Below are 13,913 nucleotides of genomic sequence, written 5' to 3'. Positions count from 1 at the left end.
GGAGAGTATTCCAGGAATGGGAGACAACCAGTGAAAACACATGGATTCTGGAAACAGAGTGTTTTGTGTAAGGAATAGCAAGGAGGGCAGTGATACTAATTGTAGAGTATATAGAGGGAGGGTAAAGTGTAAGAAGACTGGAAATGTAAGAACAGGCCAGGTTGTAAAGAGTTTTAAAAGCCAATTAGAGAATTTAATATTCTCCAAGTAAAAAGGAACTCTTGAAATTTATTGAGTAGAGGATTGAAATGATCAGACCTGCACTTTAGGAAGATCGCTTTGGCACTCAGGTAGAGAAGATGGATTAGAGGGGGGAGAGACTCCCAGCAGCTGTTGGAGTAGTTCTGGTGTGAGGTAATGAAGGTCTGTCCCAGGGTAGCAACTGTGACAGAGGACACACAAATGAGAGATGTTAAGGTAACATATTGGATATGTGACATGAGTGTGAATGAAGAGTCAAGAATAACACCTTGGCTGAGAGCCTGAGTGACAGGAAGAATAGTGATGGATTACAGTGATATTACATATGGTTCTCCACCAGCCTCTGATTGATAAAATTTTTATATAGACCTTTGTCCTATATTGAAGAGCAAGAGGTTTGCCCTTATTACATGAGGTTGTTGTGCCAGTTAAATTGACTATTAGCCACCATCTCTTGATCAAGAGAACATCCTTTTTCTCTTTCTCCTCTTTGCCACCCATTATACCCTTGTTACCATCACCTCTAATATAAGTACCTATTTTACTGCTAAAAGGGTCCAAGATTGGGTCGACTTGTCACCATCACATTTGCTGGTTTTACATCTTTTATTCCATCCTCAGGTAGTTGATAGCCTGCAATTGACTTTTAAAAACAGCAGCTTCATGTGTTAGGTTGGGTGTCCTAACTCTTGAGGTGTAAGTAGTGAAAGTGGAGCTGTTCTGACAGCAGTTGAAGGTGCATTTTTAGAACTTGAAAGAGAAGTTGGGACTGAAGATGAACTTGGGAACCAGTGTTAAAGTAGTGAGAATGAATGAGATTTCCCATTGGAGGGAGAGAGGTGGGAGAAAGAGAGACAGAAACACAGAGAAATAGACAGACAAGGAAGGAGAGAGAGACAAGGAGGGAGAAAGAGACAGGAAGAGAGAAAGAATAATAGGAGGAGGAGGAGGGAGAAGGAAAAGAGAACAAGGATAGACCTTTTCACCTTTCTGAGCCTCAGGTTTCTCAACTGTAAAATGGATATAATAATACTTGTACTGCCAACCTGTAAAGCCAAGCACAAACAGCTTTCCAGAGGACTACTGCTGTGAACAGCTTTCAAGGTTCTGATTACATAGTATAGTGAACTTACTATTTATTCAGTAACAAATCAGAGCAAAACATTCACAGAAAATCAATGTACAGCATTCACATATTACAACTTACCACAGAAAATCAAAATACAGTATTTACCATATCACAACTCAACAACTTATCACTAAAATGGCCACATAGTTTTTACCAAAGTGGTCACATAGTTTTAAACAAAGTACATTCATTTAGTCAATCACAAAATCCTTAATTCAATCACAAAGTACAAAAGTCAAAGTTCTCGACCCATGGGATACCATTAAGTTACAACTTAACAGTCACTACTCAGTACCCTCTTAAGGGGTAGTAGAAAGTATAAAAGTCATCCACCCCTAGGTCACAAGTAAATTACAATTTCATAAGTCACACTACTCAGTATCCTATGTCATCAGTCACTATTCAGACAATTTTATCAGTCACTACTCAGTACCCACAGAGAGGTCTTTTCATCTTGACTCGGGGCAGGCTTTCATCTTCCATGGTTCCTCTTCCATGGTCCCAGCTCCTGCCCAAAATCTAACTAACTGCCGCCTGAGTTCAAAGGCAGACAGCTTCCAGCTCCTTGTTCAGCTCTCCATGCAGTTCCATATTGAAGCTCACAGTGTCCAGTCCATCTCAAATCCTTCAAAGTCTCTGTTCTTGGGAAGACAAGGCTTAACAAAGCCACAAGAACATTCAAACACATTAAGAAAGTCACAGCAACATTTGTACAAAGTACCAGCACCACAGTCATGCTTCCTCAGTCTTCTGCAGCTCTGGCTGGTCCTCGGAAATCCTCAGCAGCTCTGGCTGGCCCTCAGAAATCCTTAGCAGCTCCAGCTGGCCCTCAGAAGTCTTCAGCACCATAAGATCCGTTCTCAAAATAAAAAAAAAATTACTTTATCCAGCCTCCACGTGGCTTGCTCCAAGAAATTCAGTCTCAGTTCTCAATTCTCATACCTCTTCTCAGTTCTTCTCAATTCTCAGTTCAGTCTTCAGTCCAGCAGCAGCTGCCCTGCCTCCACGATGTTTACCCCAGGAAATTCTGACCATCTAGCTTGTGCTCTTCCTTATCTATGGTATAGCTCCCCCCTGTTAAGCCTCTTTCTGTTATGTCAGCAACAGGGGTTCATACCTCCTGTTTCTTTACACAGGCTTAATTTGAAACTAGGTGCTAAGTACCTGTCAGCTTTCCAATGCAAAGGGACCTTCAAATTTCATTACCATTGCACTACCTCATAGAGTTGTGAATATCAAATGAGAAGATGTATATCAAGTATTGTACTTAATAATACTAAATAAATATGTTATTATTGTTACTAATGATGGAGCCAGGATGAGATAACTGGGTTTTTTTTATTATGAACTCACTCATTATTTCCTTTAGAAATACAAAACTCAGCTCTTATATTGTCCTTCCAGACAATCATGAAATTGTAGAGAGCAATTGTGATTAATTTAGACAATAGATACTGATGAGGTAAGCCAGCTTTTTACTGGGTCAGGCTTTGACCTCAGGAAACTGTTCAGAGAAGTGACATCTAGTTGTAGGTTTTTTCCTATGCTGGAAGGAAAATTTTTAGTGTGATCCTAGCATCATCTGTGTTTTTAGTGACATGCTCAAATGCAGGGCTATCACTTTACAGTTTTAGGAATAGTACTGCTGTCAGAGAGGACCTTGAATTGCTCATCATTCTGTTTAGTTATCTCCAGCTTATATTACTGTAACTGTCCCCTTTAGGGAATTTAGAGCAGTTACTGTACAATTGACTCCAAATGTTGTTTCTGGGATTTTGACCCATACTAGCTATAAACAAAACTTACCCCATAATTGAGAGTGCTCCATGTCTTTTTTCTTTACCTTCAAACATGGGCCTCTTAGCTGAAAATGAAACCTATAGCTGCTGTTTTAATCCAGTTAACAAAAAGTTAACTATTTAATATCCAAGGGTTATCCAGAAGATGGTAGCTTTATCATCAGTTTAAAGGTGAGGACCTGTAACACTAAGCTATGTTTATGATACAGTTTGGGTATTTTCAGCATTATTGATACTATCTTTATTTGCTGACTTGTACTATTCTCTAATGGGCTCAAGTGGTAACTTCTGTCTGGTACAAAGTCCGTGTTTAATAAATGTTGATTGACTAACAAACCTTTATGAAGTTCTTACTTTGTGTGAGGCACTATGGTAAGCCCTAGAAATACAAAGGCAAAAATAGGTCCTACCCTCAAGGAGCTTACATTCTAATAGGGGAACTAACAGGTTAATAGCTAGGTACATATAAGATATATATTGAAGGGATGGAAAGCAGTCATAGAGGGAAAGGCATTAGCAGTTGAGGGATTAGGAAAAGCTTCCTGCAGTGGGTGAGATTTGAGTTGAGTCTTGAAGGAATTCAGGAAAATTAAGAGACAGAGGTGAGGAGGTAGAGCATTCCAGATGTAAGAAGTGGCCCACACAAAATAGCAGACTGAAAATTGCATAAGTTGTTTAATGAACAGGAAGTAGGTCACTGGATTATAGAGTATGTAGAGGAGAGGTAGGTATAAGAAGGAAAAAAATGTGAGAAGAGACTAAATTATGAAGAGTTTTAAATGCCAGATAAAGGAATTTATATTTAATCCTGAAGGTAATACCCACTGGAGCTCATTTGCGGGGGGGGGGGGGGGGAGGTGACAACCATATTTTTTAAGACAAATTGTTTTCTAGCAATTGCTTCCCCATCTTTCACTTATGAAGTTGATTTTTGAAAACTGAATATAAGATTTAACCTAAATCTCCAGTAAATTGAATCTTATTATACTTGATTTAGTATTCTAGCCTGTCAATATACTTTTGGAGGTTTAAGTGGTTGTTTTTTTTTGTTTGTTTTTTGCAGGCTGTCAGGGTTGTGACTTGCCCAGGATCACAGAGCTAGTAAATGTCTGAGATCTGATTAAAACTCAGATCCTCCTGACCCCAAGGCCAGTGCTCTATCCACAGTGCCACCTAGTTGCCCCCTGTCAATATGTTTTTATGTTTTTTACATAATTTCTTTTTTTTTTTTTTGCTTTTTTTTGGAGGAGGGAAGGTAGGGCAATTGGGGTTAAGCAACTTGCCCAAGGTCACATGACTAGTTTTTGTGTTACGTATCTGAGGCTAGATTTGAACTCAGGTCCTCTTGACTCCAGGGCCAGTGCTCTATTCACTATGCCACCTAGCCACCCCATTTTACATCATTTCACTTTTAGATATATCATTCCTCTGTCAAGTAAGACATCACTTGGAATATAATATAAAAAAGAGAAGGGAAATAAGCCAGGTCAGCAAAACTAACCAACATATCAACCATGTTTAATAGTTTAATAGTATATGAGTTCTCACCTCTGTAAGGATATTAGAAGATGGAAATTATCTCATTCCTTTCCCAGAGTCATACTTGGCTATTATAATTGCAGTGTTCAGTTTTTCATTGTTATTGTTCTTTCCTCTTTGTCATGATACGTTAATATCCCATTATGTTGATGTACCAAATTTTGTTTAGCTATTTCTCAATTGGTGGTCATCTACTTTAAAAACTTTCTTTTTATTAATACCTTTTGGTTTTTATATCATTTCCAAATATATCCCCTTTCCCTTCTTCCAAGAGAACCATCTGTCATCATCATCATCACCATCACCATCTTCATCATCACCATCATCACCACCACCATCATCACATCTATATAGTGTGTACTATGTGCCAGGCTCTGTACTAAGCACTTTGTAATTATTGTCTCATTTGATCTTCACAGTCTTGAGAAATGGATACTATTATTATCCTTATTTTAAAGATAAGGAAATAGAGGCAAACAGAAATTGCATGACTTGTCCATGGTCACACAGCTAGTAAGTGTCTGAGGTCATATTTGAACCCAGGTCCCTCTACTCCAGATTTAGTGCTCAATGCACTATGGTGCCATCTAGCTGGAGAGAAAAAAAGCAGTTTGATAAAACTAACCAATCTATGCAGTATTCTGTACCTATACTTCCCTCTCCCCGTTCTTTTACAAAGAAGCTTGGGAGGTACATTTTCTCTCGTCTTTTTCAGGGACAATCATGATCATGATGACATCGTGCTCTGGTTTTTTTCTTTTACATTGTTGTAGTCTTGACATATAATGTTTTCATGATTTTGTTCACTTCATTTTATATCACAAAGTATATATGTTTTCATACTTCTCTTTATCCTTCATATTTACCACTAAACATAGAAAAATAATGTTTAATTAAGTTTGTGTACCACAATTTCTTAACTATCCACCACTTTACAAAAATAGGGATACTAATGCGCTGTTAGTGGAGTTGTGAACTGGTCATACCTTTCTGGAGAACAGTTTGGAACTATGCCCAGAAAGCTATAAAACTGCCTATCCTTTGACCTAACAGTACCACTATTAGATCAATACCCCAAAGAGATTTAAAAAAAAAAAGGTAAAGGACCCATATGTATAAAATATTTATAGCAACTCTTTTTAGTGTGGCAAAGAGTTGGAAATTAAGGGAATGCCCATATATGAATGTGATGGGACATTATTGTACTGTAAGAAATGATAAAGGGAATGGTTTCAGAAAACCTAGGAAGACTTGTAGGAATTGATGTAAAGCGAAGTGAGCAACACCAGGAGAACAATATCATAACAGTAATAGTGTAAAGATGAACAACTGTGAAAGACTTTGTAACTCTGATGAACACCGCAATCCATCACAATCACAAAGGTTTCATGATATAAAATGCTTACACCTCCAGATAGGGAACTGATGGTCCCAGAGTACAGATTGAAGCATACTTTTATTTCCTTTCTTAATTTTCCTTGCCCTTTTATTTTATCATGGCGAATGCAAATATGTATCTTGCTTAACTTCTTACGTATAATGGGTATCATTTTTTTTTTTTTGCCTTATCACTGGGTGGGACAGGGGGTAGAGGGAGAAAGAGAACTTGAAACTAAAAAAAAGGCTAAAAAAGAAAAAGAATTATGCCTTACTTTATGGGCATAAACTTTGTTTCTAGTTCTTTGTTACTATCAAGACATGGTGGTATATGGTCTAAGTTAATTGGGCTTCTTAAACTTTTTTTTTACTAATGACACCTTTAGTGCTTCTTAAACTGTGGGTTGTGACCCACAGTCTAAGAAGATATTGATCTGAACCTAATTTCTCCCATCTCACTTTCCACTTTTTCTAGCAGTTCTTGTCAATAATAGAGCTATTATTATAGACCAGTTCAACTCCCTCAGTTTACAGATGAGCCATTGCTGCTTTTTGTAGGGTCTTCTGGCAGAACCATTGAAGCCACAAAGGTCCCTGCCTATTATCACATTGGGATAAAAGTGCTGAGTGAAAAACCTAAGTATTGCTGTTCACTGGTGTTCATTTTTACTTTTTTCTTAAATAGTATGGGATGGAATTTTTTAGCCTTTTCTTGGAGAATCAGCTGCAATTACTTTATATATGGTGAAGAATTCCTTTTGTTTTTTTAAGGTTGAGAGGTTAAGGAGATTTGTAGAAAGTGACTAAAATCCATCATCTTGGTGGCCACCCAATCATTCACTTCATTTCCTGTTTGTTGTTACCACAGAAAGTGATGCTGTGAATATTTTGGTGTATGTGGAATCTTTGTGTATGTGTCTTGACCTTCTTGGGATATTCTTAGCAGTGAGATCCCTAGGTCAAAGTATGTAGGCATATTAGTAAAAAGTTTTTAGAAAAATTCCAAATTGCTTTTCAGAATTGTTGAACCAATTTACAACTGATTTGGAGCAGTCTTTCATATGGCTATTAAGAGTTTGCAAATCCTCTTTTGAGAACTTTTGTTAATATTTTCAATCCTAATTCTGTCATCTAGTGCAGGGGTAGGAACCTGTGACCTTGAGGCCACATGTGACCCTCTAGATCCTCAAGTGTGCAAAGTAGGTGCTTAATAAATGTTCACTTGGCTTTCTCATGTTGCTGTCTCATGACTCTGTATCAGTCTTGTGATGTTTCCCAAACTCCTCATCTATGTCCTTTCCCCCACCTTGCTCACATCATCTACAGTGTGCTCTGATGGCAGCATCATTTATGTTTTTGTCTACTTTGATTTTTACTCTAATGCTCTCCACCAAACATTCCCTCTCTTCCACTAGTTCCTAGATTTTTTTTTCATTTGAGTACATCTTTTTAAAATATGAGAAACTCTAGCCACCCTAACTATTCTGTTTCTCTTGAATAATAAGGTTTATCCTTCCAAGACCATGGTCTAGTGATGGCTCTCATGCAGCCAGATCTCAGCGATAATTTATGTGATCAAATTTGCTTTCTCAACTTAGAATCTCTAGTTCATTCTATATATTAGTTGTATAAATGTGAATTATTATCCTTATAGATCTTGATTATTTCTTAGCTCATGTCAGCTCTTCCTTGCCAGGTATCTTATAGTAAGTTGCATTCATTTAGAATTTTAAATGAAAGATAGCTATTTTGAGCCTTTAAGAATTTGAAACCATAATTCCTTTTCCAGAGATTAGAAAGTGAGACTATCTTTCTTAATCATATAGTGGACTTTTGATGTGGGGATGCATTAGGGAGTTGGCAGAAGAAACTGTTTTTATGTGATTTTTACTTTCCCCAAAGGGATGATTGCTTTCTACTTATTGACAATTGTATTTTCCTATTCTTCTATGTTATTTTCTTTCTTTCTTTTTTGTTCTTCTTTCCTTCCTTTTTATTTCCTTATGCCCCCCTTCTTCCTTCCTTCTTTAGTCCTCTACTGGATAACAAACATGATAGGTGATATTAGATTTGTAAAACATAAAATAAGAAGGTGAGATGCTTTAATGATTGTATAAGTAATTGGAGTTGGAGGTGACAATTCTGAGAAATGCCCCCCTTTTTGCTTCAAGAAAGACTTAGAATATTTGCTGCCTTGACCTTTAAAACATTATTCAGTTTTTTTAATGATCGAGAACACCATATTGTCCTACTGTTTAAGTACAGTATGTCCCAACAGTCTTAGTAAAGTTCATCATGTACATTATGAACTTTATTCATGTGCAAAATGGTAGCACATGGGTAGCTCCCTTTTTGCTTATATATGTAACACTGTGCCCACTATATTATTTTCCAGATTTAGGATTCTAGACATTTTCTTACTCTCTACACCTGGCCCCCAGAAAGAAGCTACAGATCTTGGTGAATGTAGGATTTTTTTTCTCCTACCCAATCACCTGTATTCCAGTGTGTTTCAACAAGAAGCAATTCTTTCTATGTCTTTTGGCCCAGGTTAAAATTATTCCTTTTTTCTGGGTTCATTTTTTAAATATGCTATTTAAAAAAAAGTCCAAACAAAAAATCCCTTCTCAGTGATTCTGTGGTGACTCATACACATAAAAATTTATGAATGTGTATTTTGAAACTTTTCTGTTTATTAAAAAATTGTTTGGTATTTACTGCATCATTTTAAATATTTTGAAACAGACCCATTTAGAATGTTTTTTTGTAAACCACACTTATCTTATTTTGTAATGTTCACTATAAGTCAAAATGGCCAAAGGTTAATCTGACCGAATTGAGTGCCCACCATCTGGTGCTGTTGAGGAACTAGTATCTGAGGTCATCCTAGACCTGATACTGTGCCCCCACCCCTTCCCCCTCTCTAGCCTCTGAGTGAGTCTTCCCTGAAGAACTAAAGGGTTAGATTTCACCCTAATGGGACATGGAAATGAAAATTGCTGCCAAAGCTAAAAACTCAGTCTGTAGTCACTTCAGACAAAGAAAGATTCTTCCAGCTAAGGGATGCTAGACCTGGGTCCTGCAGCAGTGACGGAGAGGGAGCTCTGACTACAATGGGCGGTTATCATGGTGCTGCCACGGCAGCAGCAGTAGCAGCAGCAGCCCTCAGAGCCCTTCTGAGTGCACTGATATTTTCTGGAGGACAACTTGGAAACTACCTTTAAAAATTATGATCAGGTTAGTAATAGACTAAAATATAATTTGATTTGTTCAATCTTTATTGCAACATAAATGGCTATATTTTCATTTTTATATTAATACACAAAAAATCTCTGCATAAATTCAAGGTGTTATAAGTAATTTGTATCTTGTTTATAGACAACATAATGTTTCTTAAACTGACAAATGGTATTTTAGTTGTTACATAAGTGTTTTTCTTTATGTGAGAGTTTTTCAACTTATATGATAGTTAAGGTCATTATTTGCAACCTGTGAAATTATAGTTGCCAACAAATTCTTTCCTCCATATCTGTATTATTGAAACATTTAAAATTCTTTTCTTCTCAATTCTAAAAGAAATAGAATAATAAAGAAGCAGGAAAAGGAATACTATTACAATAAATAGTTAGTTAATGTGAAATGTGTAAGGATATGGAAAATCATTTGTACTAAACAATGGGGAAAGAATTGAATAATTAATAAGCATTTTATATGTATATGCTAGTATTTAAATTTCCAAAACATCAAGAGTGTGCTAGATTGCTTAATATGTCATTTAAATAGTCACCATTAAAACAGTACTATAGCATCTTAGAAAAACAGAAGCCTAAAATTTTGATAATGTCACTAATCACTTTTGAATTATAATATTCCCTTGAATTATCAGCATCCTCAAACAATTTTTCTTTATCATCACCAAAAGCTCATTCTCTAAATACTGTTTTCTCAATTGATGCTTTAAGGAAAAAGTTTTAATCATAAAATTCCAACAAATAGGTTATCCTTTTCTTTCAGGAGTTTGAAAAATTAAGAATCTAAGCAGAATTTTATGAATGCATATGGAGTCCTGATCTAATGATTTAAAAAAATATATTTGAAAACCAATTTAATTTTAGCATTTACAGCTAAAAGAATTTGGTTCTTGTGGCTTCTGTGAGTCATTTTTGTCCTTGTTTCCACAGGAAAAATTCTCGCCCTCAGTTGTGAAAGATGCCTGTGAAAGAGAGTGCTGGATGGCATTACAATTTCTAGATTATTTGAGAGTTAAAGTCGTTTTCCTGTTTTAGCATAATACATAATATTCTTATTCTCATAAAGTTGATAACTATTAGAAATATGACTACTTGTATAAATAGGATTTCCCCCCAATCTTATATTTCAACTAAGATGTTAACAATCTTCAAATCTAGAACTGAAATATGTACAAACTCAACTATATTTATGATTTTAAAGGGCTCAAATTAAGTTGGCTAGTTAGTATACTCAGTTGGGAAATAAATGTTTTATTGACGTTTTTCTTTAATGTTTGCTGGTTAGCAAAATTGGATTAGGCATTCAGCTGACATTGAGGAAATGCATCTGCATCAACATCTAGAAAAGATGAAAGGGCTAAAAAAAATTTTAATTTAGCAATAATAAGGTAAGATATTTACATAATCCTTAGTAACAAAGTGTTTTGTATTGAAAAACAAGGCACTGATTTAATAGAAATGATACTAACTTGCAAACCATGCAATGCAGAGAGACTGAAAGGAGGTGGTTATAGAGTAGAAATCATCATAGTCAAATATCTCAGTTATGTACAGGACACAGGGTTTGCTTTTCTGATCTTTATTAGTCAAAGCATTCCCTCTGTCATTTGATTTCTAATGTAGAAGTTGCATATCCCCAAATTAAATTACTATAAAAGCAATCTTAGGTTCTTACATATGTAGTATATACTATATTCACTCAGAATCTGAGTTTTACATCATATTCTTAAAGAATGGATAGAAAAACTGATTCATCTATGTTAAAAAGGAAAATTGTGTCTCCTTAATCTATAATAAGAAATAGGGCCTAATGAAGGTCATTGTTTTGATTGAAAATGAACTTTTTCTTCATTCTGGCTAGTTGCTCTCCATCATCAGGAAGTATGTGCAGATTCAAGGATGTAAGCTCATATTAATGGTATGGAATCTCTGGAGCTATTTCAGACATCTTAGTGTCTTCAGAGGGAGTAAATAATTAATGAGGAATGTTCAGTGTGTGTTGGTAATTGAAGCTGCATTATTTAAATTTACAGCTACTTATATATTAATCTCAACACAGTCTTTTTTCTGATCCCCAAAAGCTTGCCACAGGGGAGGGGAAGAAAACTTTATATAATCACAGAATGGTCTTATCTCAACATTTAAATAATAATAATAAAATTGTAAGTGTATGATAGTAACTATTATAAGGATTTCCAGAGTGATAGGTTTTAAAAGGACAGGATTGTTCATGTTTAGATTTTGAAAGCCCTGAAGTAAATCATTAAGGGCCCTTTTTCTCTTTTGGCAAGTTTGCATTCCATATGTAAAATGGCTGGCTTTAAGATGGTACCATCATGGTACACTGCATGTTTTCATGCAAGAGCATTTGGAAGCTAGCCTTTTGGCCTTTTAATTTTTGATGGTTGGGGAAAATAGAGTTCATCTCTTTAAACATGGAAGGGGAAGGATAGATAGTATGTTCGGTGAAAAAAAAAACCATGGATTTAAGAGTCAAGAGATCAGAATTCTCTAGTTCTGACTTTGCCATTAACTAGTTATGTGGTAAAGTAGATAGAGTGTTCAAGCTTGAGTCAGGAAGACCTGAGGTCAAGTCCTAGGATAGACATATTCTCAGTGCTGGTGAGACTCTAGGCAAGTTGACATCTCTAAACCTCAGTTTCCTCATCTGTAAAATGGGAATGGTATCTGTCTTACAGAGTTGTTGTGAGGATCAAATGAAAATACATATGTGTGTATATAGATATAGATATATGCAAATCTTTAAGCATCGTATGAATGCTAGCTATTGTTTTTAGCATTGTGACCTTGATGATTGCTTATTTATTGCACCTGAAAAGTTTTCAAAGTGCTTAACTCCAGACTTCAACAAGTATTTATTAGGTACCTATTACATTCAGAATTCTTTGGTAGGGACCAGAGAAGATACAAATATTAGATAACACGTTTCCCTGGCTTCATGGAGCTCACAATCTATCTAGCCAATCATCTAACTTCTCTAGACCTCAGTATTCTAATCTGGAGAGTGAAAAGTTGTATTTGTGTCTTTTAAGGTCATTTCCAACCCTAAATACCCAGAACAATAGATCTTATTTCTATAGCAATTTAAAATTACAAAGTGTGGTGCAGCTAGGTGACCCATTGAGTAGAGCACCAGCCCTGGATTCAGGAGGATCTCAGTTCACATCCGGCCTCAGACTCTTAACACTTACTAGCCATGTGACCTTGGGCAAGTCACTTAACTCCAATTGCCCTGTCCTCCCCCCTGCAAAAAGCAAAAAAAATGAGATAAAATAAAATTACAAAGTGCTTTACATATGTTCTCATGTGATCCTCAACAGTCCTGTGAGTTTCATTCTCAATTTCAAATATCATCCCCATTTTACAGATAATGAAAAAATGTCTAAGTGTGAGAAAGCTTTCCTGAGGTCCACTCAGTTAGTAAATAGAAGAGCTAGGTCTTCTAATTAAATCAGGCCTTTTGATCTTTACTAGTGTACTGTGCTACCTTTCTAACTGCCTTCTAGCAGAACATTAGCGTTCACTCCTATAGACTCATTCACTTGTCCCATCATCACTTCCTACAGATTACCCTCTTGCCAAATTTACACATTTTTAAGCTTATATGGAAGCTTAAAAGTAGAAGTTACCTCTAGTCTTCTGATATCCAGGGGATATTGTGAAGCTTATGTGAGATAATGAGTGTGAAGCTACTTTGCAAACCTTAAAGTGCCTATACAAGTGCCAGTTAGTGTCATTGTCATCATCATCATCATCATGATCATCATGATCATCACTGTGGTTGTCGTTGTGAGCCTCCAGGTACCAGGCTTCCTGATTTCACAGTGTGCTTTAAAGAGTGGAAGCACTGACTGGTCTGATGGCTTAAGCTACTTTGTTCTCCACTTTCATGATCAGAAGAAGTATGGTATTCTTCTGGTAGTGCGGAATTATCAAATGTCAGCTTTAGCTTTAGTGAAGAAGTACAAAACTCCCATATACCCAGAACCAGATTAAAATGGAATTGGAAAATGTTTAACAAAATAAATAGGAATACAATACAACATAGGTAATGTTTATTTGTGCTTTTCTAAGCTAATATGTGGCCTGCAAGGATCTGTTTCTGTTTTCATTCTCTTAGCCTGCTACTGTGGTACCACTGAAGAACTTAAACAATGCTTATAGAGCCATACAGGGGGGTATTGGTAAATGTTTAACAATCTGGGCTCTGTAAATGTATGCACACACACTTTTAAGTTTAATATACATTATTAACACTTTCTTAAGTCTGGACAATCCACAAAACAATAAATCAAGCCCTTATTTGTAGGATAATTTCCGAGGTGTAAATGCTCACACTGACAATTTTAACAATTTATTGCCTCTTAGAGCTGGCTCCAGTATACTTCTGCACATGTCTAACACATGATATCAGTACCATTTTGGCAGTTAACAAGATGGGAACAGGGCAAAGGTCTACTGCTAAAGCCAAGTGAAATTTCACATAATCCTAGGGATTTAGAAGAGAGGGAAGGAGGGAGAGAGGGAGGGGAAGAGAGAGAGGAAGAGGAAAAGAGAGAGAGAGAGAGAGAGAGAGAGAGAGAGAGAGAGAGAGAG

The 13,913-nt window shown here is 36.3% G+C and overlaps 1 protein-coding gene across 1 annotated transcript in view; it reads left to right on the top strand.

Annotated features, from left to right (window-relative positions):
- The window catches only part of LRRK1 (leucine rich repeat kinase 1), a 163,888-nt gene that overhangs the window by 39,758 nt on the left and 110,217 nt on the right, over window positions 1–13,913 (top strand). The gene's annotated exons all lie outside the window — the stretch shown is intronic.

This window comes from Petaurus breviceps, unplaced genomic scaffold (genome assembly GCF_028583685.1).
Source record: "Petaurus breviceps papuanus isolate PSGF00001 unplaced genomic scaffold, PetGlider_PUasm1.0 37, whole genome shotgun sequence".
NCBI lineage: Eukaryota > Metazoa > Chordata > Mammalia > Diprotodontia > Petauridae > Petaurus > Petaurus breviceps.
The sequence above is the reverse complement of the archived record's forward strand: the minus strand, read 5'-3'. Positions and strand labels throughout refer to the sequence as shown.